Source organism: Taudactylus pleione, unplaced genomic scaffold, assembly GCF_031769625.1.
Source record: "Taudactylus pleione unplaced genomic scaffold, aTauple2 ptg001279l, whole genome shotgun sequence".
Taxonomy (NCBI): domain Eukaryota; kingdom Metazoa; phylum Chordata; class Amphibia; order Anura; family Myobatrachidae; genus Taudactylus; species Taudactylus pleione.
The window spans coordinates 274,758-301,313 of record NW_028285679.1 but is presented as its reverse complement, the minus strand read 5'-3'; the positions used below and the strand labels follow the sequence as shown (position 1 = coordinate 301,313).

Genomic DNA, 26,556 nt, shown 5'->3' with positions numbered 1-26,556 from the left:
TTCTCCTCAGATGCTGCATCTGCAAAACACTGCTGCTTCCCAAGTGCGTCCATCTCTGAATCATGCCAGATCAAATTTTTGTGTATTTCACTAAATACATGGACCCGCCATCTTCCGACTGAGTTACTTCAACCACTCCGCCCTCTTCTGGACTCACCACCCCACCCATCACATCACCACTATCTTCCATCCCTGCCCCCTCCAGTCCTTGCCTCTCTTCACTGCCCCCTCACTCCCATCCCTGCCCCTTCCAGTCCTTGCCTCCCTCCCCCTCCTTTCACTGCCCCCTCACTCCGATCCCTGCCCCCTCCAGTCCTTGCCTCTCTTCACTGCCCTCTCACTCCCATCCCTTCCCTCTCTAGTCCTTGCCTCCCTCCCCCTCCCTTCACTGCCCCCTCACTCCCATCCCTGCCCCTCCAGTCCTTGCCTCCCTTCCCCTCCCTTCACTGCCCCCTCACTCCCATCCCTACCCCCTCCAGTCCTTGCCTCCCTCCCCCTCCCTTCACTGCCCACTCACTCCCATCCCTGCCCCCTCCAGTCCTTCCCTCCCTCCACCTCCCTTCACTGCCCCCTCACTCCTATCCCTGCCCCCTCCAGTCCTTGCCTCCCATCCCCTCCCTTCACTGCCCCCTCACTCCCATCCCTGCCCCCTCCAGTCCTTGCCTCCCATCCCCTCCCTTCACTGCCCCCTCACTCCCATCCCTGCCCCCTCCAGTCCTTGCCTCCCTCCCCCTCCATTCACTGCCCCCTCACTCCCATCCCTGCCCCCTCCAGTCCTTGCCTCCCTTCACTGCCCCCTCACCCCCATCCCTGCCCCCTCCAGTCCTTGCCTCCCTCCCCCTCCCTTCACTGCCCCCTCACTCCCATCCCTGCCCCCTCCAGTCCTTGCCTCCCTCCCCCTCCATTCACTGCGCCCTCACACCCATCCCTGCCCCCTCCAGTCCTTGCCTCCCTTCCCCTCCCTTCACTGCCCCCTCACTCCCATCCCTACCCCCTCCAGTCCTTGCCTCCCTCCCCCTCCCTTCACTGCCCTCTCACTCCCATCCCTGCCCCCTCCAGTCCTTGCCTCCCTCCCCCTCTCTTCACTGCCCCCTCACTCCCATCCCTGCCACCTCCAGTCCTTGCCTCCCTCCCCCTCCCTTCACTGCCCTTTCACTCCCATCCCTGCACCCTCCAGTCCTTGCCTCCCTCCCCCTCCCTTCACTGCCCCCTCACTCCTATCCCTGCCCCCTCCAGTCCTTGCCTCCCTTCACTGCCCCCTCACTCCCATCCCTGCCCCCTCCAGTCCTTGCCTCCCTCACCCTCCATTCACTGCCCCCTCACTCCCATCCCTGCCCCCTCCAGTCCTTGACTCCCTCCCCCTCCCTTCACTGCCCCCTCACTCCCATCCCTGCCCCCTCCAGTCCTTGCCTCCCTCCCCCTCCCTTCACTGCCCCCTCACATACATGGACCCACCATCTTCCGACTGAGTTACTTCAACCACTCCGCCCTCTTCCAGACTCACCACCCCACCCATCACATCACCGCTATCTTCCATCCCTGCCCCCTCCAGTCCTTGCCTCTCTTCACTGCCCTCTCTCTCACTCCCATCCCTGCCCCCTCCAGTCCTTGCCTCCATCCCCCTCCATTCACAACCCCCTCACTCCCATCCCTGCCCCTCCAGTCCTTGCCTCTCTTCACTGCCCTTTCACTCCCATCCCTTCCCTCTCTAGTCCTTGCCTCCCTCCCCCTCCCTTCACTGCCCTCTCACTCCCATCACTTCTTTCCCCCCTCCCTTCACTGCCCCCTCACTCCCATCCCTTCCCTCTCCAGTCCTTGCCTCCCTCCCCCTCCCTTCACTGCCCCCTCACTCCCATCCCTGCCCCCTCCAGTCCTTGCCTCCCTTCCCCTCCCTTCACTGCCCTCTCACTCCCATCCCTGCCCCCTCCAGTCCTTGCCTCCCTCCCCCTCTCTTCACCACCCCCTCACTCCCATCCCTGCCCCCTCCAGTCCTTGCCTCCCTCCCCCTCCCTTCACTGCCCTCTCACTACCATCACTACCCCCTCCAGTCCTTGCCTCCCTCCCCCTCCCTTCACTGCCCCCTCACTCCCATCCCTGCCCCCTCCAGTCCTTGCCTCCCTCCCCCTCCCTTCACTGCCCTCTCACTAACATCCCTACCCCCTCCAGTCCTTGCCTCCCTCCCCCTCCCTTCACTGCCCCCTCACTCCCATCCCTGCCCCCTCCAGTCCTTGCCTCCCTCCCCCTCCCTTCACTGCCCCCTCACTCCCATCCCTGCCCCCTCCAGTCCTTGCCTCCCTCCCCCTCCCTTCACTGCCCTCTCACTCCCATCCCTGCCCCCTCCAGTCCTTGTCTCCCTCCCCCTCTCTTCACTGCCCCCTCACTCCCATCCCTGCCCCCTCCAGTCCTTGCCTCCCTCCCCCTTCCCCTCCCTTCACTGCTCCCTCACTCCCATCCCTGCCCCCTCCAGTCCTTGCCTCCCTCCCCCTCCCTTCACTGCCCTCTCACTCCCATCCCTGCCCGCTCCAGTCCTTGCCTCCCTCCCCCTCCCTTCACTGCCCCCTCACTCCTATCCCTGCCCCCTCCAGTCCTTGCCTCCCATCCCCTCCCTTCACTGCCCCCTCACTTCCATCCCTGCCCCTCCAGTCCTTGCCTCCCTCCCCCTCCATTCACTGCCCCCTCACTCCCATCCCTGCCCCCTCCAATCCTTCCCTCCCTCCCCCTCCATTCACTGCCCCCTCACTCCCATCCCTCCCCCCTCCAGTCCTTGCCTCCCATCCCCTCCCTTCACTGCCCCTCACTCCCATCCCTGCCCCCTCCAGTCCTTGCCTCCCTCCCCCTCCATTCACTGCCCCCTCACTCCCATCCCTGCCCCCTCCAGTCCTTGCCTCCCTCCCCCTCCCATCCCTGCCCCCTCCAGTCCTTTCCTCCCTACCCCTCCCTACACTGCCCCCTAACTCGCATCCCTGCCCCATCTAGTCCTTGCCTCCCTCCCCCTCCCTTCACTGCCCCCTCACTCCCATCCCTGCCCTCTCCAGTCCTTGCCTCCCTCCCCCTCCATTCACTGCCCCCTCACTCCCATCCCTCCCCCCTCCAGTCCTTGCCTCCCATCCCCTCCCTTCACTGCCCCCTCACTCCCATCCCTGCCCCCTCCAGTCCTTGCCTCCCTCCCCCTCCATTCACTGCCCCCTCACTCCCATCCCTGCCCCCTCCAGTCCTTGCCTCCCTCCCCCTCCCATCCCTGCCCCCTCCAGTCCTTTCCTCCCTACCCCTCCCTACACTGCCCCCTAACTCGCATCCCTGCCCCATCTAGTCCTTGCCTCCCTCCCCCTCCCTTCACTGCCCCCTCACTCCCATCCCTGCCCTCTCCAGTCCTTGCCTCCCTCCCCCTCCCTTCACTGCCCCCTCACTCCCATCCCTGCCCCCTCCAGTCCTTGCCTCCCTCCCCCTCCCTTCACTGCCCCCTCACTCCCATCCCTGCCCCCTCCAGTCCTTGCCTCCCTCCCCCTCCCTTCACTGCTCTCTCACTCCCATCCCTGCCCCCTCCAGTCCTTGCCTCCCTCCCCCTCCCTTCACTGCCCTCTCACTCCCATCCCTGCTCCCTCCAGTCCTTGCCTCCCTCCCCCTCCCTTCTCTGTCCCTCACTCCCATCCCTCCCCCCTCCAGTCCTTGCCTCCCTCCCTCTCCCTCAGTGCTCTCTCACTCCCATCCCTGCCCCCTCCAGTCCTTGCCTCCCTCCCCCTCCCTTCATTGCCCCCTCACTCCCATCCCTGCCCCCTCCAGTCCTTGCCTCCCTCCCCCTCCCTTCACTGCCCCCTCACTCCCATCCCTGCCCCTCCAGTCCTTGCCTCCCTCCCCCTCCCTTCACTGCCCCCTCACTCCCAACCCTGCCCCCTCCAGTCCTTGCCTTCCTTCCCCTCCCTTCACTCCCATCCCTGCCCCCTCCAGTCCTTGCCTCCTTCCCCCTCCCTTCACTGCCCCTCTCACTCCTATCACTGCCCCCTCCCATCCCGTTTTACCTTTCCCCTATTGCCGGTCCTCTAATGTGCACAGCACACACAGTGTTAGCTGTTGTGCGCGCCGTGCATGTTAGCCGCGATTAGGTCATCATGCAAAACCTGATGACCCAAGTGTCATTAGGCTATGATTTTATTCAGCCCGGTGAGCCCCCTGTGATATACTGTATATGTACAGTATTTCTCATCATCATATGCATGTAATATACCAGTGGGTATGGTAACACTAGAATCAATGACGCTATAAAACACTGATGAAAAACTAATTTCCAAACAAATCTATACAAAAACGCTTTAATTTAGATATCTTTATGTGTCTTTATGGGAGCACTCATAGAACAAAATGGTATCAGAATAACAGTACTCACCTTTGTAACTTTACAAAACTTCCGAAAGTTCTTAAAATGTGATCCTGCGATGTCGCTGAAAGTGTCTCGTACAATATCTATGAACAAAAACAGAAACCCCTAAAACAAATAGAAATACACTATTCTTACCAGGGTACAATAAGATCAACCATATTTGGTACCATTTTGCACATAACTCTGCCCCACTGCAGGGCCATCTTAACGTATAGGTACATTGGGCAGCTGCCCAGGGCCCCATGATTTTAGGGGCTCTCGAGCAGACGGCATCTACAAGAAGTATACACCAGCTCACTTAGTAAATCTACCCCTAAGGGTTATATTTGCTTTTGTGGAGGTTTTCTGGCATGCCTTTTTTTTCCTTTTTTTTAAAATAATAAAAACAAATTTCTTTTTTATACTTAACATGTTACACTATAGCAGGGAGACACTTATAGGCAGGGCCGGCTCCAGGGGTCGGAGCACCCTGTGCCGGCCCCCTCCAGAGCGCCCTATCTTCGCGCAAAAATGGGGGCGTGGCCTAAGTACCATAGGCCACGCCCCCTATGTGCCGTTATTAGTAGGCGTGTCCGCCCCCAAATAACGTCAGGCTGGGGGGAGCCTCACTAGCTGGGCTTCCCCCAGCCCTCTCTCGTCACTGAATGGATGCCGCGCGCATGCACGCAACATCCATTCAGAGTCTCCGGGGTCCGGCACCGCCGCACAGCTGCGGCGGTGGGGGTCCCCAACCTCCCGATTTAACCACCCGTGGGATGTTGGGGAGGGGTGTGCCCTCTATGGGTGGCGCCCCTGTGCGACCGCTCAGGTCGAACACCCCTAGAGCCGGCCCTGCTTATAGTGTGGGGTCCCCCAGATATAATGTTAAACAGCTCTAGACTGGTTAGCCCGGGGTTGGAATCTCTGGGGAAGAGGGGAACCTACCCAAAAAAATTGACCCCAATATTATTATTATTATATAGCGCAGCATAGTCTGTTGTACTTTACAAATGGAAATAACATGAATAGAACCAAACTGGGTAGTAACAGACAGACATAAAGGTAAGAGGGCCCTGCTCGCATGCTTACAATCTATAAGGAAATAGGCATTGATACACAAGGGTAGGTGCTATATATTGCAAATTGGTCCAGCCCGATTGCAGAGGTTATTGGTGAGCTGTATGGTCCAGTCACACAGGAAAGTGACCTAGGGTCAGGAGGATGTGAGACTGAAGAAAGAGAATATATGTGAGATTATGTGCAGACTGTAAGAAGGGATGTAACTAGATAGGTAAGCTATGAAGGTTATGTGGCAATAGCAAAAGACCACCAGGGGTACCCCAAGCCATATATATATATACCCTGCTATAGTCTCACCAGCCTAGAACTGGTTTGAGAAGAATAACTTGAACCCCATGAAACCCCCTCCTATTTTGCAATCACAGCCTAGGCTATCACTTTGGAAAGGACCCCATCCTGTTTTTTTAATTTCTAACATTGCTTTTTTAATTTTTGAACATTATACAGATCCCACTGATCTGTGCAGGCTCCTACAACAAATCCATTTTGCGATAACTTGGTGGCAGACTCTCAGCGATTTTGCAGTGGGATAAGGGTTTATTAACCAATGGGAATAGATGGAGGTTTCTGTTTATAAATTCAAACCGACCTATACTGAATGCTGTATTTTGATTTTAGAACCGGTGGTAATTGTGCGGCGCATCCCCTAAAAAACAGATTAGTAAATTTAGCCCACGGTCTGAGACAGGAAGTCTGGCCGCCAGCGAGTGTTAGTGACTTAGTTACGTTTCTTTGACCAGACATTTTTTTATTTCTAAATTTAAGAAAGTCGGTTACTTAATACAACGTAACAAAACATTTCTTAAACGGTTAATTACTGTTTTAGCCAATAGGCAAAACAAATAAATAACCTATACCAGTATTAAGCTGTCCTACTTAATGCATCCGAATACTTGAAGAAGTTTGAGGATAGATAAGCACGCTGTTTGATATGTAATTTTGTTAGGTAAGTTAAGGGTTAAAAACTGGAGGGGGGGTTGCGGTTAGTATTCGTCACTTGAGGAGTATAAGCCTATGGTAGGATTTAGGGGAGGGCTTAGAGGTCCCATATAAATAGCCTGGTGAAGGGAACCATCTTCCTCTTTCCAGTTTTATTTCAACCCCACCCACCCGTGTAAGATGGTTTGTGTAACTTTTTCTGTTGTTGGATTGTGCGTTTGTCTGTGTTTGCTTCCAACAGGTTGAGGTGCAGCCTGGCGGGGAGCAGTGCCTATGGGCGGCCTATTATTAGTGCAGGAGTGCCTGTGGTAGCATTCTTCCTTTGAGAGCGGCCAGTATGTCACCGCCTAAATGGGGGACACGGTCATTGTTCCAAGGGAGGGACCAATGCTGTGCCAATTAGGGGAGGATGGTACTGCCCCAGGTCAGTCTGTGCAGGACAGGGATCTGCCTCTATTATTAGTATTGGTATCCATCGGGCTGTGGCCTCGGAGCACTGCTTTCTTCTTGCCACCTATTCTAAAATTTCAATTTGATCAATAAATTCTGGCTGTGACCTCTTTTAATTCCATATACATGTGTCAGTGTGTTTATTCCTAGGTTTAGGATTAAGTTACGTTAACAAAAGGGAATAATAAAACAAATGGGTGACTTATTACTATAGCAATGCTGTTGAAATACTGTATATAGCTGGAATGCCACATCTCTGCAAATGGCCTGTTCCAAATCCTGTTAGCAAGCTAATGTGCAGAGCCATATTCAGGCAGCAAGAATAATGCGCAGAGCCATATTCAGGCAGTGAGGCTAATGTGCAGAGCCATATTCAGGCAGCGAGGGTAATGTGCAGAGCCATATTCAGGCAGCAAGAATAATGCGCAGAGCCATATTCAGGCAGTGAGGCTAATGTGCAGAGCCATATTCAGGAAGTGAGGCTAATGTGCAGAGCCATATTCAGGCAGCGAGGCTAATGTGCAGAGCCATATTCAGGCATCAAGGTTAATGCGCAGAGCCATTTTCAGGCATCAAGGCTAATGTGCAGAGCCATATTCAGACAGCAAAGCTAATGTGCAGAGCCATATTCAGGCAGCGAGGCTAATGTGCAGAGCCATATTCAGGCAGCAAGAATAATGTGTAGAGCCATATTCAAGCAGCAAGGCTAATGTGCAGAGCCATAGACAGCAAGGCTAATGTGCAGAGCCATATTCAGACAGTAAGGTTAATGTGCAGAGCCATATTCAGGCAGCGACACTAATGTGCAGAACCATATTCAGGCAACGAGGATAATGTGCCGAGCCATATTCAGGCAGCGAGGATAATGTGCAGAACCATATTCAGGCAGCGAGGCTTATGTGCAGAACCTTATTTAGGCAGCGAGGCTTATGTGCAGAGCCATATTCAGGTATCCAGGTTAATGCTCAGAGCCATAGTAAGGCAGCGAGGATAATGTGCAGAGCCATATTCAGGCAGCGAAGATAATGTGCAGAGCCATATTCAGGCAGCGAGGATAATGTGCAGAGCCATATCCAGGCAGCGAGGATAATGTGCAGAGCCATAGTAAGGCAGGGAGGATAATGTGCAGAGCCATATTCGTGTACTGAGCCGTATCCTGGCAACAAGAATAATTGTGCAGGAAGAACAAGTGTGCAGATAAAGTGTAATGAAGTGGCCAAGAGCCCCCCTGGGGGTGAGGGGTGAGGAGGTGGCGGGAGCACTTCCAGCTCACAAGGACCTGTAGAGATTGGGACTACTGATCAGGGTGACTCTCTGGGTCTGATTGGCAGCCTCCTTCTGTAATGAAGATGGTGTGACGGTAACAAGACATTATACATGTTATACAGTTGGGGGGGGAAGGGTGCTCATCTGCACATTTGATTTACATCTAAAAACACAAAAGGGACAGGACGTACTCACCAGTCACACTGCTCAGCATTTCCCTGGCAGGATCTTCCATGTTACCAATCCTCTCTTTAACAATTGCTTCAAAGGTCTTATAATTGATAAACTCCGGGAGCTCCTTCCCACGGTGCAGCTGCTCATATTCCTCAATTTCACTCTTTAGCACTTTGTTAACTAAAATAAATCATAAAATGAAGGGATTGAAGGAAATCGTATTGTATATATACCATTTATCAGTTATTCAGCTATCACTTCACTAAATATAACATTCCGTATAACCTATTATATAATGTTGTCGTTGTCCATCTAGAGCAGACTCTGAAGAGGGCTGCATTGAGGGCCCCACCCCCTTCCTCCATTCACAGCTCTCACTGGCTGCCTGACAGCCACAGCCTCACTTCTCAAGCCAGCACTCCCCTCCTTCACTCTCCCCCTCTCATGATACCCTTCAAAAAAGAGGAGGAGGAAGAGAGGTGAGAGGGAAACATGGAGGAAATATGGGGATGGGCACAGAGATGAAAGAGAGATAAAGGGGACAGAAATAAAAGAGTGGAGGGACAAAGATGAAAGACAGACAGAGGGACAGGGGTGGGTTGTGGGGGGACAGACATGGGAAAGTAGGGAAAGATACCCATCAGTGCTTGGAGCAGGCACTCCATGATGCTGCAGAGATACAGGGAAGCATGAGGTTAGAGAGACATTTGGGTATGAGGCTGGAGAGACAGAGGTGGAGCACGAGGCTGGAGAGATACAGGTAGGCATGAGGATGGAGAGATACAGGTAGGCATGAGGATGGAGAGATACAGGTAGGCATGAGGATGGAGAGATACAGGTAGGCATGAGGATGGAGAGATACAGGTAGGCATGAGGATGGAGAGATACAGGTAGGCATGAGGATGGAGAGATACAGGTAGGCATGAGGATGGAGAGATACAGGTAGGCATGAGGATGGAGAGATACAGGTAGGCATGAGGATGGAGAGATACCGGTAGGCATGAGGATGGAGAGATACAGGGATGCATGAGGTTAGAGAGACATTTGGGTATGAGGCTGGAGAGACAGAGGTGGAGCACGAGGCTGGAGAGATACAGGTAGGCATGAGGATGGAGAGATACAGGTAGGCATGAGGATGGAGAGATACAGGTAGGCATGAGGATGGAGAGATACAGGTAGGCATGAGGATGGAGAGATACAGGTAGGCATGAGGATGGAGAGATACAGGTAGGCATGAGGATGGAGAAACATAGGCAGTCTTGAGTCTGGAGACAGACTGGGAGCTTGAGGCTGGATAGAATGTTGTAAGATCGGTGCTGATGATATACGGGGGATGAGGATATACGGCAACCACACTAACTAGCGGTTCAATAATACTAGTATATTTTTAGCATGCTATAAACAAAATTCAGCTCTGGGCAAAACATAAGGAGTGCAGGCCCAGTGGCAGAGGTGCATATGGTGGACACATGTACCAGACATGGGAGACTCAAAGCAGCTCTAGACATTCAGACCATTGCCGTTTGCTCTGCCTGAGTCTCTGCAGTGAATACTCATGGTGCAGACATGAAGAGGGAGCCCGGCAGTCAGCACAATAAAGGTTTTCTTTTTTTGCGGCACAGCACATGTTGCACCACTAGAGAGCAGAGAAGCCGTGAGGAGCAGCAGAAGACAGAAGGTGTGGTCTGAAGCCAGAGAGACAGAGAGTAGGATGAGGCTGGAGATGTAGGAACAGAAAGGGGATGAGGCTGGAGAGACATAGGGGTTTGGTGATGGAGAAATGGGGGGATGGTGCTGAAGACACTGGTACATGGCTAGAGCAACACGGGGGATGAGCCAGTGGACATCTGGCCTGTACAAAATTGGGGTGGGGGGCCCTAAAACGTGTACCAGGCCCCAAGATTTCTGTTGCCAGCCATGAAGGTGGACCCCCTCTATAGTGAGTGCTAAGCTAGCAGTGCTTCACCTCCACATAATCCGCTATACCATTATTATTGTTTTTATAATATTGCTCATGACCGTGATTTACTAGTTTATTGGGTATGTGTGTGTATATATACTATATATATATATATATATTTATATATATATATATATATATATATACTTCAGTAAAACTAGGGGTGAGCGGGTTCGGATTTCTGAAATCCGAACCCCCCCGAGCCCCCCCGATCCGAGTCCGATCCGAGTCAGGCTCGACTTTTCCCGCCTGACTCGGATCTGAAATCGAGGCAAAACGTCATCTTCCCGCCTTCCGAGTCTCGCGGGTTTTGGATCCTATATAAGGTACACACGTCGGCGCCATTTTCTCACTCGGCTGTGGACAGTGAAGAGGGAGGGTGGGAGTTAGGGCTGTGTAGTGTAGTGTAGTGTAGTGCTGCTGTTGTCCACTACTTCAAAGTCCATAGGGGCTGGCTGTGTTGTGCTGTGCTGCTGTTGTTAATAGGGGCTGTGTCCACTACTTCAAAGTCCATAGGGGCTGGCTGGACTGTGTTGTGCAGTCAGTTCTCCATAGGGGCTGTGTCCACTCCAAAGTCCTGTGCAGTGTCCCAGTCCTAAAGGAGTGCTGTAGTGTTGTCCAGGGGGTGCTCTGTCCATCAGGGGTGCTCCCCCCAAGTGCTAAAAAAATAATATATTTTCTGTGTTTGTGAATTGTGTGCGCAGTAGCCGCACGTGCATCAACAAAGTAGTGCCAAGCGTGCGCCTGTGTCATAAGTAAAGGGCCGGCTGGCTTGACCGTTAAGGGTGCTGTAACCCCCGAAAGTACACTCCAGTCCAAACCAAAAAAAAAATTATTTTCTGTGTTTGTGAATTGTGTGCGCAGTAGTCGCACGTGCATCAACAAAGTAGTGCCAAGCGTGCGCCTGTGTCATAAGTAAAGGGCCGGCTGGCTTGACCGTTAAGGGTGCTGTAACCCCCGAAAGTACACTCCAGTCCAAACCAAAAAAAAAATTATTTTCTGTGTTTGTGAATTGTGTGCGCAGTAGCCGCACGTGCATCAACAAAGTAGTGCCAAGCGTGCGCCTGTGTCATAAGTAAAGGGCCGGCTGGCTTGACCGTTAAGGGTGCTGTAACCCCCGAAAGTACACTCCAGTCCAAACCAAAAAAAATATTATTTTCTGTGTTTGTGAATTGTGTGCGCAGTAGTCGCACGTGCATCAACAAAGTAGTGCCAAGCGTGCGCCTGTGTCATAAGTAAAGGGCCGGCTGGCTTGACCGTTAAGGGTGCTGTAACCCCCGAAAGTACACTCCAGTCCAAACCAAAAAAAAAATTATTTTCTGTGTTTGTGAATTGTGTGCGCAGTAGCCGCACGTGCATCAACAAAGTAGTGCCAAGCGTGCGCCTGTGTCATAAGTAAAGGGCCGGCTGGCTTGACCGTTAAGGGTGCTGTAACCCCCGAAAGTACACTCCAGTCCAAACCAAAAAAAATATTATTTTCTGTGTTTGTGAATTGTGTGCGCAGTAGTCGCACGTGCATCAACAAAGTAGTGCCAAGCGTGCGCCTGTGTCATAAGTAAAGGGCCGGCTGGCTTGACCGTTAAGGGTGCTGTAACCCCCGAAAGTACACTCCAGTCCAAACCAAAAAAAAAATTATTTTCTGTGTTTGTGAATTGTGTGCGCAGTAGCCGCACGTGCATCAACAAAGTAGTGCCAAGCGTGCGCCTGTGTCATAAGTAAAGGGCCGGCTGGCTTGACCATTAAGGGTGCTGTAACCCCCGAAAGTACACTCCAGTCCAAACCAAAAAAAATATTATTTTCTGTGTTTGTGAATTGTGTGCGCAGTAGTCGCACGTGCATCAACAAAGTAGTGCCAAGCGTGCGCCTGTGTCATAAGTAAAGGGCCGGCTGGCTTGACCGTTAAAGGGTGCTGTAACCCCCAAGTACACTCCAGTCCAAACCAAAAAAAAAATTATTTTCTGTGTTTGTGAATTGTGTGCGCAGTAGCCGCACGTGCATCAACAAAGTAGTGCCAAGCGTGCGCCTGTGTCATAAGTAAAGGGCCGGCTGGCTTGACCGTTAAGGGTGCTGTAACCCCCGAAAGTACACTCCAGTCCAAACCAAAAAAAAAATTATTTTCTGTGTTTGTGAATTGTGTGCGCAGTAGCCGCACGTGCATCAACAAAGTAGTGCCAAGCGTGCGCCTGTGTCATAAGTAAAGGGCCGGCTGGCTTGACCGTTAAAGGGTGCTGTAACCCCCGAAAGTACACTCCAGTCCAAACCAAAAAAAAAATTATTTTCTGTGTTTGTGAATTGTGTGCGCAGTAGCCGCACGTGCATCAACAAAGTAGTGCCAAGCGTGCGCCTGTGTCATAAGTAAAGGGCCGGCTGGCTTGACCGTTAAAGGGTGCTGTAACCCACAAAGTACACTCCAGTCCGAACCAAAAAAAAATTTATTTTCTGTGTTTAGCCGCACGTATATATCAAATCGATATAACATAAATGGAGGACCAAACTTTCTCCGATAAAAATAAAATAGAGAAAGATCAAGAACCACTTCCTCCTAGTGCTGAAGCTGCTGCCACTAGTCATGACATAGACGATAACATGCCATCAACGTCGTCTGCCAAGGCCGATGCCCAATGTCATAGTAGAGGGCACATACAATCCCAAATGGCAAAGTTCAGGAAAATGACCTTGAAAAAGACATTTAAATCAGCTGAAGAGAAACGTAAACTTGCCAATATGCCATTTACGACACGGAGTGGCAAGGAACGGCTAAGGTCGATCCCTAGTATGTTCATGACTAGTGGTTCAGCTTCACATGACGATGGAAGCACTCCTCCCACTAAAAAAATCAAAAGAGTTAAGCTGGCAAAAGCACAGCGAAGAACTGTGCTTTCTAAGAAGATATCACAAATCCCCAAAGAGAGTCCAAGTGTGGTGGTGGTTGCGATGCCTGACCTTCCCAGCACTGGACGGGAAGAGGTGGCTCTTTCCACCATTTGCACGCCCCCTGCAAGTGCTGAAAGGAGCACCCACAGTCCACTTGCTGATATGCAAATTGAAGATGTCACTGTTGAAGTACAACAGGATGAGGATACTGGTGTAGCTGGCGCTGAGGAGGAAGTTGGCGAGGAGGATTCTGATGGTGATGTGGTTTGTTTAAATCAGGCTCCGGGGGAGACAGTTGTTGTCCGTGGGATGAAAAAGCCCATCACGGTCATGCCTGGGCAGAAGACCAAACATTCCACCTCTTTGGTCTGGCAATATTTCTATCCAAATCCGGACAACAACTGTCTTGCCATATGTACCATATGTAAAGGTGAAATAAGTAGGGGTAGGGACGTCAACCACCTAGGAACATCCTCCCTTATACGGCACCTGCAGCGCGTTCATAAAAAGTTACTGTCAAGTTCAGAAACTTTGGCTCAGACCGTAAGCAGTCCAGGGACACCTAAATCCCGTTGTCCTGTTGTATCCAAGCGCCTGCAAACCACACCGTCAACTCCCTCCTCGTCAATTTCCTCCTTAGTCAGGATCGGAAGTAGTCCTGCAGGCCATATCACTGGCATGACTGACTCTCCTATCCGGGATTCCTCCGGAGGATCCTGCATTGCTACGCCTACTGCTGCCGCTGCTGCTGTTGCTGCTGCTGCTGGGAGTCGTTCATCATCCCAGAGAGGAAGTAGGAACACCACTACTTTTACTAAACAATTGACCCTCCAACAGTCCTTAGCGAGGAGGATGAAGTACGACAGCAGTCATCCTGAAGCAAAACGTATAACTGAGGCCTTGACTGCTATGTTGGTGTTAGACGTGCGTCCGGTATCCGCCATTAGTGCAGTGGGATTTAGACAATTGATGGAGGTAGTGTGTCCCCGGTTCCAAATCCCGTCTAGATTCCACTTCACTAGGCAGGCGATACCGAGACTGTACAGAAACGTCAGAAAAAGTGTCCTCAGTGTCCTGAAAAATGCCGTTGTACACAATGTCCACTTAACCACGGACATGTGGACAAGTGGAACAGGGCAGACTAAGGACTATATGACTGTGACAGCCCACTGGGTAGATGTATCACCTTACGCAGCAACAGCAGCAGCGTCACCAGTAGCAGCATCTCAGAAACGCCAGCTCGTTACAAGGCAGGCTACGCTGTGTATCACCGGTTTCAGTAAGAGGCACACCGCCGACAACCTCTTAGAGAAACTGAGGGAAATCATCGCCCAGTGGCTTACCCCACTTAGACTCTCCTGGGGATTTGTGATATCTGACAACGCCACCAATATTGTGCGGGCATTACATCTGGGCAAATTCCAGCACGTCCCATGTTTTGCTCACACAATAAACTTGGTGGTGCAGAATTTTCTGAAAAGCGACAGGGGCGTGCAGGAGACGCTTTGGGTGGCCCGAAAAATTTCTGGCCACTTTCGCCATTCAGCGACTGCGTGCCGAAGACTGGAGCGCCAGCAAACACTCTTGAACCTGCCCCGCCATCACCTGAAGCAAGAGGTTGTGACGCGGTGGAACTCAACCCTCTATATGCTTCAGAGGATGGAGGAGCAGCAAAAGGCCATACAAGCCTATACATCCACCTATGACATAGGCAAAGGAGGGGGTATGCACCTGACTCAAGCGCAGTGGAGAATGATTTCCGTGTTGTGCAAGGTTCTTCAGCCCTTCGAACTTGCCACACGTGAAGTCAGTTCAGACACTGCCAGCTTGAGTCAGGTCATTCCCCTCATCAGGCTTTTGCAGAAGCAGCTGGAGAAAGTGAAGGAGGAGCTAAGACGGAGCGATTCCGCTCGGCATGTGGGACTTGTGGATGAAGCCCTTCATTCGCTTTGCCAGGATTCCAGGGTGGTCAATCTGTTGAAATCAGACCACTACATTTTGGCCACCGTGCTCGATCCTAGGTTTAAAGCCTATGTGGTGTCTCTCTTTCCGGCCGACACAAGCCTGCAGAGGTGCAAAGACCTGCTGGTGAACACACTGTCAGCTGAAGCGGAACGTGACACGTCAACGGCTCCTTCTTCATTTTCTCCCGCAACTGGGGCTGCCAGGAAAAAACTTAGGTATCCTAAGCAACCCGCTGGCGGTGATGCAGGGCAGGCAGGACCAAGTTTGGACATCTGGTCCGGACTGAAGGACCTGGCAACAATTTCTGACATGTCTACTGTCACTGCATATGATACTGTCACCATTGACAGAATGGTGGAGGATTACATCGGTGACAGCATCCAAGTAGGCATGTCAGACAGTCCATACCTGTACTGGCAGGAAAAAGAGGCAATTTGGAGGCCCCTGTACAAACTGGCTCTATTTTACCTGAGTTGCCCCCCCTCCAGTGTGTACTCCGAAAGAGTGTTTAGTGCAGCCGGGAACCTTGTCAGCGAAAGGCGTAGGAGGTTGCTTCCACAGAATGTGGAGAAGATGATGTTCATCAAAATGAATTATCAGCTCTTCCAGGGAGACCAGCCTCCAGAAGGTACAGAGGGACCTGTGGTGGTGGATTCAAGTGGGGACGAGTTAATACTTTGTGAGGATGAGGATGTACACACTGAAGAGGGTGAGGAATCGGTGGATGAGGAGGATGAGGATGACATCTTGCCTCCGTAGAGCCAGTTTGTGCAGGGACACATTAATTGCCAGCTTGTTTTGTGGGGGCCCAAACGAACCAATCATTTCAGCCACAGTTGTGTGGCAGACCCTGGCGCTGAAATGATTGATTTGTTAAAGTGTGCATGTCCTGTTTATACAACATAAGGGTGGGTGGGAGGGCCCAAGGACAATTCCATCTTGCACCTCTTTTTTTCTTTGCATTATGTACAGTTTGGGGCCTAGTTTTTCTAACTGCCATCCTGCCTGCCACTGCAGTGTCACTCCTAGATGGGTCACGTGTTTGTGCCGCCCACTCGTGTCGCTTAGCATAGTCATCCAGCTACCTCGGTGCAACCTTTTGGACATAAAAACACTATTGTGAGGTGTGAGGTGTTCAGAATAGACTGGAAATGAGTGGAAATTAAGGTTATTGAGGTTAATAATAGCATAGGAGCAGAAAAACCTACAAATTCTGTGATTTTAGCTGTTTTTATGCTTTTTTTCAAAAAAATACAGATCCAAAACACAAAACCCAGAACCCAAAACACGGAAGGGTGGTTTTGGCAAAACCAATCCAGATCCAAAACACGAAGAAAGATCCAGATCCAAAACCAAAACACAAAACACGAAAAGTGGCCGGTGCACACCCCTAAGTAAAACACGAGATGGCACTCAGAGGCTTCCAAACAGTGAACCCTATTTGGGGGTATTTCTGGCCTGAGGAAGGGGATACAGTCCCTGAAACGTCGACCACTTAATATATACCTACACATGGGGGCATATTCAATTGTGTGCGAGAATAGCAAAAAACCCGCACCTGCGAGGTTTTTCCTGCAGGTGCGGGTTTTTTGCTATTCTATTAGGTGCGAGGTTTTTCCTGCAGATGCGGGTTTTTTGCTATTCTATTAGGTGTGATGTTTTTCCTGCAGGTGCGGGTTTTTTGCTATTCTATTAGGTGCGAGGTTTTTCCTGCAGGTGCGGGTTTTTTGCTATTCTATTAGGTGCGAGGTTTTTCCTGCAGGTGCGGGTTTGTTGCTATTCTATTAGGTTCGAGGTTTTTCCTGCAGGTGCGGGTTTTTTGCTATTCTATTAGGTGCGAGGTTTTTCCTGCAGATGCGGGTTTTTTGCTATTCTATTAGGTGTGAGGTTTTTCCTGCAGGTGCGGGTTTTTTGCTATTCTATTAGGTGCGTGGTTTTTCCTGCAGGTGCGGGTTTGTTGCTATTCTATTAGGTGCGAGGTTTTCCCTGCAGGTGCGGGTTTTTTGCTATTCTATTAGGTGTGAGGTTTTTCCTGCAGGTGCGGGTTTTTTGCTATTCTATTAGGTGCGAGGTTTTTCCTGCAGGTGCGGGTTTTTTGCTATTCTATTAGGTGCGAGGTTTTTCCTGCAGGTGCAGGTTTTTTGCTATTCTATTAGGTGCGTGGTTTTTCCTGCAGGTGCGGGTTTGTTGCTATTCTATTAGGTGCAAGGTTTTTCCTGCAGGTGCGGGTTTGTTGCTATTCTATTAGGTGTGAGGCTTTTCCTGCAGGTGCGGGTTTTTTGCTATTCTATTAGGTGCGAGGATTTTCCTGCAGGTGCGGGTTTTTTGCTATTCTATTAGGTGCGAGGTTTTTCCTGCAGGTGCGGGTTTTTTGCTATTCTATTAGGTGCGAGGTTTTCTAAAAAACACGCACTGGGAGGTTTTTTTTCACGCACCTCCTGAGCAAGCGTGATTTTTCCTAAAATCGATGATTTAAGGAAAAATCACCGGGACTTGCTCTGACACCCCCGCGGCACCCCCCGAGGACTAATTAAGCAATTGGAAGTATCCAGTTAGCTTAATTAGTCCTTAATTACTCACCTTCCTCAGCGCTGTCTTCTACATCTTCTTCTGCAACCAGCGTCGGGAGCCGGCTCTTCTGCAGCAGCGGTGAGTATGTCAGTGTGTGTGGTCAATGAGTGTGTGTATGTGTGACCCCGGTGCGGTGTGTGTGGCCCCCCGGAATGGGCGCTGGGAGAACTAAATCTCCCAGCAGCCCTTGCTCCTCCCATCAGCCCCCGGGACTCCCAGCAGCCCCTTCTCCAGTAACAAGAGAGAGGGGAAGCCACCGGGAGCTGCGGAGACCCGGGCAGGTAAGTGAGGTTTTTTTTAAAAAAAATTTACACGGCGCGGGGTTTTCATTGATGAAACCCCCGCGTCCACTGTTTTAATTGAATCCCGCGGGTATCGGGAGCGCGCATACACGCGGGATTTCCGAAATTGACCGCGAGGGGCGCAAGGTTTTAGCCTCACTAAACCTCGCGCCCAATTGAATATACCCCATAGGGTTCACTGTTTGGAAGTCTGAGTGCCGCCTCGTGTGTTACTGGAGTGTATTTGGGGGTGACCCTCGAGGAGGGCACTGGAGCAAGCTGTGTGCTGCATTATAAGTTGAATTGCCAGGGCAGATACAGTATATATATTTTTATTTATTTACTCACGTGCCTTTATTTAAATCATGAGTTAGTAAAGTCTCTAGGGGTCATGTACATCATACAAATACAATAACGGGTGATCATTGCCATATCTTACACTGCATGATGGACTGGTCCAAATCATTCTTCCATTTGCTGAAGAACCGTCGAAGTCTTGAATAGAGTTTTTCTTAGAGACACGAATTCCTCTCCTCGTGTGACGCGGCCGATGTCCTGGTTAAATTGCTGAATTTTCTGTATTGCGGCACAATAATAAGTGTTAGTAAACCTGATAAATGTTACTGACATGAAAGGGACTGAAAAAACGCAGTTCTCCTTTCTGTGCCCTTATACTAATGTGTGAGTTACCGAAGCCTTCAGAACCACCCTGCTTAGGAAACTGGCGCTGTATGGTTTTGGGCAACTACACATATTCACCACAGTGGCGGATCTATAATGGATGCATGGCGTGCGGTACACACAGCCCCCTCGGTTCACAACGGCCCACACCCCACACCCTGCACCAACATACTATGCTCACCTCTCCAGAGTCCAGTGTCAGCGCTGCAGAAGTCACCAGGAATATGATGCAGCAGACATTATTCCAGAGATTGGTGCATGCGCAGTAGAGAAACCACCGGGAAAATGGTGATGTGAGTCTACTACCACTGGCGTCACTAGGGGGGTGCGGGCTGCACTGGGTGACACCATCCGAGGGGGTGACACCAAAATAGCAGAGCTGCTCTGCTGAATCTTCGCGTGCGCAGGACCCGTTCTGTGAATGTGCAGAACGGGTCCTATGTGACTGCACGCAGCCCCTGCTATGCATCTGCTTGATTTGGCAGGCAGAGGCATTTAAAGGGTGGTGCGGGGGCGGGGACGGCCGGCGTTTCTGGAAACGGGGGCGTGTCATCAGGGCCGGCAACAGAATTCTTGGGGCTCGGTACACTGATATCTCCGGGGCCCCCTTAATCCTTGACCCTTCCTCCAAACACACATGCATACATATACAGGGCTATTTTCCTGTAAAAATAGGTTCAGGGACTGGGGGCGGAGCTATAGAAAAAAAATAGAACTTATCTTATGGAAAATACATTTTGGCCCAGAACATTACATAATAGTTAATGAGAGGTTTAGGAACTGAGGCCCTGATTCAGAGCCGGTCGCTCTGACAGAGCGCTCGCTCTGAATCAGCGCCGGGCTTTTTTTTTTTTGGTGCGGCCTTTTGGCCGCTCGCATAGCTGTGGGTGACCACCCACAGCTAATGCGAGCGGCCAGGATGATGGTCGCGATGGTCAAGACCATCGCGACCATTGGGCTTGCGACTAGACCCTTGTGGTAGGGTCTCGTGGCCGCAAGCCCCAGAGCTTTCGGCTCTTACAGAGCCGAAAGCTCTCCCACTGACATCACTTGTGATGTCAGTGGGGCCGGCCCCAAGCGGTAGGCATTCTCATGAAAACGCCTCCGTTTGGGCAGCCACGTCCCCCGGCCCGCCCACCAAAGGGGGCGTGCTGTCACTCAACATCTACAGCATGCCCCCTTTGGTGCGAGACCCGGAGCGACGGATTGCCCGTCGCTATCCAGGTCTCGCGCATGCGCACGACGGAACCGGCTCCGTTGTGCGCATGCGCTCTGGGCCACCATCGACCCAGTTGCGAGCGCTCAGCACTTGTGACCGGGTCTGAATCAGGCCCTGAGCTCCTGCTGAAAAATAGCAATATATATATATATATTATTTATTAAGGAATGGCAATATCTGGCAGCTGCCTCTTATACTGAGGCCGTGTGAATGGACAGTCATGACTCCTGCTTAACAGGGGATGGGATTGTAATGCCGCTGATTCAAATCCTGACAACGTGAGCCCGGAAGGATGAAATGCCGACAGCGGAGGTAAGTAAAGCTACCCCTTCCCTCTCCCCCCCCTAACCATAACCCTCCCTTAGGGGTGCCTAACCCTAACCTCCCCCCCCTAGTGCCTGACCCTAACCTCCCCCCTAGTGCCTAACCCTAACCACCCCCCCTAGTGCCTAATCCTAACCTCCCCCCCAGTGCCTAACCCTAACCTCCTCCAGCAGTGCCTAAACCTAACCCTCCTAAGGGGGTTCCTAACCCTAACCTCTCCCCGGGGGTACCTACCCCTAACCCCACCTTCCCCAAGCCTAACCCTAACCCTCCCGGGGAGGGTGCCTATCCCTATGTCCCCCCGGGAGCCCCCTAACCAAACCCTCCCCCCGTGGCTAAGTAGACGCGGCCCCGGACTTACCTCGTTCGGGCCCGCATCGTTCTGGATTCTGGTATCTTGATGCCTATCATACATCCCGAGCCGGCATTCTGCCATCGGGATTGTGACCGCACTTAACTACATCCCCTTAACACTTTTCAGCTGGACCAGTAAGGGGGAGGACTTGGATTATAGGGGTGATATGAGGAGGGGGTGTCATGGGGGGGCAGAATGCCTCAGAATGGATGTAATAAGGGGAGTTGAAGACCAGGGGAGGAAGCCGATGTAAGAGGAGAGGAACAGAAAGCAGGATGGCGGAGACCTTGCTAGTGTAAGATAAGTGTCGGTGCTGGAGCTGGGTGCAGGGGGATGGTGCAGCTATAAGTTGACCCACTCACCCATATCTCCTGCAAAGAGCATCAGCTTAGCCCATTTATTTGGGAATCATACCACGTTATTTCATACACATATAGAATTAGGGTGACAAATATATATAATTTTTTGCAGGGGCGTCTTAACAGAGGAGGGGGCCCGTGTGCACTCCCCGTGCGGGGCCACCTCTTCTCCCCCCCGGTGGACGGCAGCCGACTGACGCGGCTGGCCAGCCATCGGAGCATTAGTAGACTCAGGGCACTAGAGTGTCTACTGCGCATGCGTAGAACACCGGAAAAATGGCAGCGGCGACCATTTTCCCGTGTTCTGAGCAGCGCCGACACCAGACGCGGGACTACGGACAGGTAAGTTAAAACAAATATGGGTGCAGGGTGTGCGGTGCGGGGCCACACTGCACCCATTATAGATACGCCACTGATGTTTTGCATTACAATACTTACTGTAGGCTAATCACCATTCATTTAAACTTTGTATGTCAAGGAAGAGAGTGGAAACATTAGATCATTTTCAACCATAATCCATAAAGTGACAAATAATTAGCATATACAGTATGATCACACTTACCTCCACCAGGAACGTCAGCTTGTCACCTTCATTTTCGGGGACACCTTTTCCACATTTCTCCAGCTCATCCTTTGTTAACTGAAGTTTGTTTTTTATCTGAACTTCAAGATTTGGAAGTGATTTCTAAGAGAGTAAAAAAGTTCTTTCTTTAGCGACTTGATCATATGAATCGGCAGCTTGGGGTGAAGGTTGTACGCGTCGCTGGTTCTTACTTTTGGGGGAGATTTATCAAATCTTAGAAAGAAATAAAGTGAAGCGAGATACATGGGAAGATGTACTAAGCCTTAGGGGGGGACACAAGAGGAGAGAGATAAATTACCAACCAATCAGCTTCTGTCATTTTCCTAGCACAGCCTGTAATGTGCTAGTTTTAAGCTGGTTGGGGGTGTCTCTTTCTCTCCACGATTTTATAAATCTCCCCCCATCTATGGTCGTATCTCTTGTAACTGTGGGCCTGATTCAGAGCCGGACGCTCTTTGAGAGTGCTCGCTCTGAATCAGGGCGTCCCTGTTTTTTTAAAGACGGCCGACTGGCCGCTCGCATAGCTCTGGGTGACCACCCACAGCTTTAGCAAGCGGCCAAGTGATGGTGGGGCCGCCCCCAAATGGCAGGCGTTCCTTCGGGAACGCCTCCATTTGGCCAGCCACCCCCCCTGCCCACCTCCAAAACGGGGCAAGCTGTCAATCACAATCGACAGCTGCCCCGCTTTGGTGCGAGACCCATAGCGACAAAGCGCCCGTCGCTGGCGGGTCTCGCGCATGCCGGCTCCGGCGTGTGCATGCGCAGTGAGGGACCAGCAACCTGCTTGCGAGCGCTATGCGCTCGCGAACGGGTCTGAATCAGGCACTGTGGGCCTGATTCAGAGCCGGACGCTCTGAACGAGCGCCCGCTCTGAATCAGGGCGTTTTTTTTTTTTTTTGTTGGGGCCTCTTGGCTGCTCGCATAGCTGTCAGCTACCACCCACAGCTTATGCGAGCAGCCAAAATGATGGTCATGATGGTCAAGACCATCGCAACCATCGGGCTTGCGACGAGACCCTTGTGGTAGGGTCTCATCTGCCGCAAGCCCTGGAGTGCTTTTGGCTCTATCAGAGCCAAAAGCACTTCCACTGACATCACTAGTGATGTCAGTGGGGCCGGCCCCAGACGGTAGGCGTTCCCATGGGAATGCCTCCATCTGGCCAGCCACCAAAGGGGGCATGCTGTCACTCACCATCGAAAGCACGCCCCCTTTGGTATGAGACCCATAGCGACGGCTTGGCCGTCGCTATTCGGGTCTCGCGCATGCGCACGAGGGAGCCGGCTCCCTCGTGCGCATGGGCACTGGGCCAACATCGACCCGCTTGCGAGCGCTCAGCCTGAATCAGGCCGTGTGCCCAAAAGGCTGACACCTACAGGGCACAGTTACAGAAGTTTACTAATGACTGATACACACAGTCAGATTTGAGTTTTATCATACGCGGGTCACCTCCTCCGTACCGTCCACTGCCCCATTGTGCCCTCCTACTCTGCCCCTACCCCACTGCCGCTATAGTAAGGTGACCTGATAATATGCATATGCCGGGTCACCTCCTCCATACTGTCCACTGCACCATTGTGCCCTCCTACTCTGCCCCTACCCCGCTGCCACTATAGTAAGGTGACCTGATAATATGCATATGCCGGGTCACCTCCTCCATACTGTCCACTGCCCAATTGTGCCCTCCTACTCTGCCCCTACCCCACTGCCACTATAGTAAGGTGACCTGATAATATGCATATGCCGGGTCACCTTCTCCGTACTGTCCACTGCCCCATTGTGCCCTCCTACTCTGCCCCTACCCCGCTGCCACTATAGTAAGGTGACCTGATAATATGCATATGCCGGGTCACCTCCTCCGTACTGTCCACTGCCCCAGTGTGCCCTCCTACTCTGCCCCTACCCCGCTGCCACTATAGTAAGGTGACCTGATAATATGCATATGCCGGGTCATCTCCTCTGTACTGTCCACTGCCCCAGTGTGCCCTCGTACTCTGCCCCTACCCCACTGCCACTATAGTAAGGTGACCTGATAATATGCATATGCCAGGTCACCTCCTCTGTACTGTCCACTGCCCCAGTGTGCCCTCCCACTCTGCCCCTACCCCACTGCCACTATAGTAAGGTGACATGATAATATGCATATGCCGGGTCACCTCCTCCATACTGTCCACTGCCCCAGTGTGCCCTCCTACGCTGCCCCTACCCCACTGCCACTATAGTAAGGTGACCTGATAATATGCATATGCCGGGTCAACTCCTCCGTACTGTCCACTGCCCCAGTGTGCCCTCCTACGCTGCCCTTACCCTGCTGCCGCTATAGTAAGGTGACCTGATAATATGCATATACCAGGTCACCTCCTCCGTACTGTCCACTGCCCCATTGTGCCCTCCTACTCTGCCCCTACCCCACTGCCACTATAGTAAGGTGAACTGATAATATGCATATGCCAGGTCACCACCTCCGTACTGTCCACTGCCCTAGTGTGCCCTCGCACTCAGAAATGACAGATGGGAGCTGATTGGCTGGAGCACTATTTATCATACACAATGAGTTTTAAATCTCGTTGCATATGATAAAACTCATTGATAAATGAGGCCCTTGCTCCTTGTCTGTTTGGGTTACTCTAGGCATATAGGTCCAATCAGGTAGCGCGGTGGTATAATGGTCAGCTTTGCTGCCTTACAGCGATGGAGTCATGGGTTCGCTTCCAACCAGGGCGCTATCTGTGTGGAGCTTGTATGTTCCCCGTGTTTGTGTGGGTTTCACCCGGGCACTCCAGCTACCTTACACTATCCCAAAATATACTGGTAGGTTAATTAGCTTCTGGAATAGAAAATAACCCTTGTGTATACATATTATATAACAGGATATATACATTACAGCGACTGATATAATATGTGGGTGCTATATAATAATAATGTGGTGGGTGAATGTCAGAATGTATGTATTAGCTGTATATAGTTATAGGATATATACATTACAGTGACTGATGTAATATGTGGGTGCTATATAATAATAATGTGGTGGGTGAATGTCAGGATGTATGTATTAGCTGTATATAGTTATAGGATATATACATTACAGTGACTGATGTAATATGTGGGTGCTATATAATAATAATGTGGTGGGTGAATCTCAGGATGTATGTATTAGCTGTATATAGTTATAGGATTCTGGGAAACTGGTGCCTGTTCGCTGTTTACTTCATCTTAGCGGCCGGCATGTTGCCTCGCGCAATACAGAATCTCCCCACCCCAATAATGGCGCCACTGTTTGTTCGCACAGAGTGGCGGATCAAATGTACACGCACGGTATAAGCAATGTAAGGGGCATTCCTGGACGGTGACTGGGATGTAACAGGGGCGTGGCTCAAGAGATGTTGCCTCCCACAGTAGTGTCTATGGCGTGTCACCGATAGTATTTGCGTATATAAGGCATGATTCAGAGACGGACGCTAATGGAATCGCAGCTGCGATTACGCACGGAAGGCAGCTGCAAAAATATGCTAATGCACCCCACAGCCCAGCCGGCATAAAGATGCCCACTGCCGCCTTCTCACATGCGTACGATGTCGCTTACCAGCGTAAATATCTATAACATCAACGCACATTGAGCGACCACCTTGCCCTTACGGAAGGTCTGATTGGACGCAGATTTGGCAGCTCTCCTGACACACAGAGCTGCATAGGAGATCGCAGTGGCTAATTTATGCACGTCCATGTAAGGGCGTTCAGACGGTCAGACACGCCTGCGTATATCAGACCACCCCCCCGTCACCACTTGTGATGGATTCCTCTGTGACAGCCTGTCACTCACTTTGCGATGGATTCCTCTGTGCATCCGTAATTGCAGTGCAGCTTATACGCATGCACAATGGAAAACGATCGCTCAATTTGTGTATGTAATCGCCATTGCGTTCATCTGTGAATCAGGCCCATAGACGCAGAACCGCTCACATAGGAGGCTATACTCAGACGGATAATCTGCACCTGCCATACGGCTAGTGCAAGGTTCGATGGTGCAACCGATGGTGACTAATGTGAAGCCATGTGGTTCCTGCAACATCGTATGGCGTAAAACAAGAGATATGGTAAGAACTTACCTTTGTTAACTCTGTTTCTACGAAGTCCATAGGGTCCACAGGGTGACCTTGGGGTATAGCTGGATTCTGGATCCTCAGGCACCACGGAGTTAAAGCTTTTAGCTGCTCCCAGGATGCACTTGGGTCCATCCTCCTCAATACCCCGCCACCGAGCCACAGGCACCTCAGTTGGTAAGCAGCCCAGGCCGGAGGAGGAGACGAAACAGAGAGAAGGAAGACTGGAACACACAAGAACCATACTCACAGAAATGGGAGACGGAAAACCGGTGACCAGTCACAGAGCCCATATGAAGCCAGGTGCGTCAGGGCGGGTGCCCTGTGGACCCTATGGACTTCGTAGAAACAGAGATAACAAAGGTAAGTTCTTACCATATCTCTTGTTTTCTACTTCAGGGTCCATAGGGGTCCACAGGGTGACCTTGGGGATGTCCCAAAGCAGTCAAACTAAGGGCGGGGACGCTCCTGTGCTGATAGGAGAACCCGGCGCCCAAAGGATGCATCCTGAGAGGCAAAGGTGTCAAACACATAGAACCTCAAAAAGGTCTGAATGGAAGACCAGGTGGCCACCTTACACAGCTGAACAGCAGAGGCGCCACGGCTAGCAGCCCAAGAAGGGCCCACAGACCGAGTGGAATGAGCCTTAACAGAGACTGGAAAATGTAAACCCTCCTGCATATAAGCCTCAATAATAACAGAACGAAACCAACGGGCTAGAGTGCACGGACAACGTCTAAGGAAGCCTCCCCAGCCGAAAGATCAGGCGACTGAAAGGCTGGTACAACAATTTCCTGATTAATGTGGAACCTGGAAACTACCTTAGGCAGGAAATCAGGACGAGTGCGAAGCACCGCTCTGTCCTGATGAAAAACCAGAAAAGGGGGACGACAGGAAAACGCCCCCAAATCCGAAACCCTCCTGGCAGAAGCAATTGCCAAGAGGAAAACCGTCTTAAAAGTTAGCCACTTGAGCTCCACTGACTCCAAGGGCTCAAAAGGAGGACCCTGTAAGGCCCGAAGAA

General features: G+C 51.6%; 1 pseudogene; it reads right to left on the bottom strand.

The window, feature by feature from the left end:
* The window catches only part of LOC148443402 (interferon-induced GTP-binding protein Mx1-like), a 51,470-nt pseudogene that overhangs the window by 4,785 nt on the left and 20,129 nt on the right, over positions 1–26,556 (bottom strand).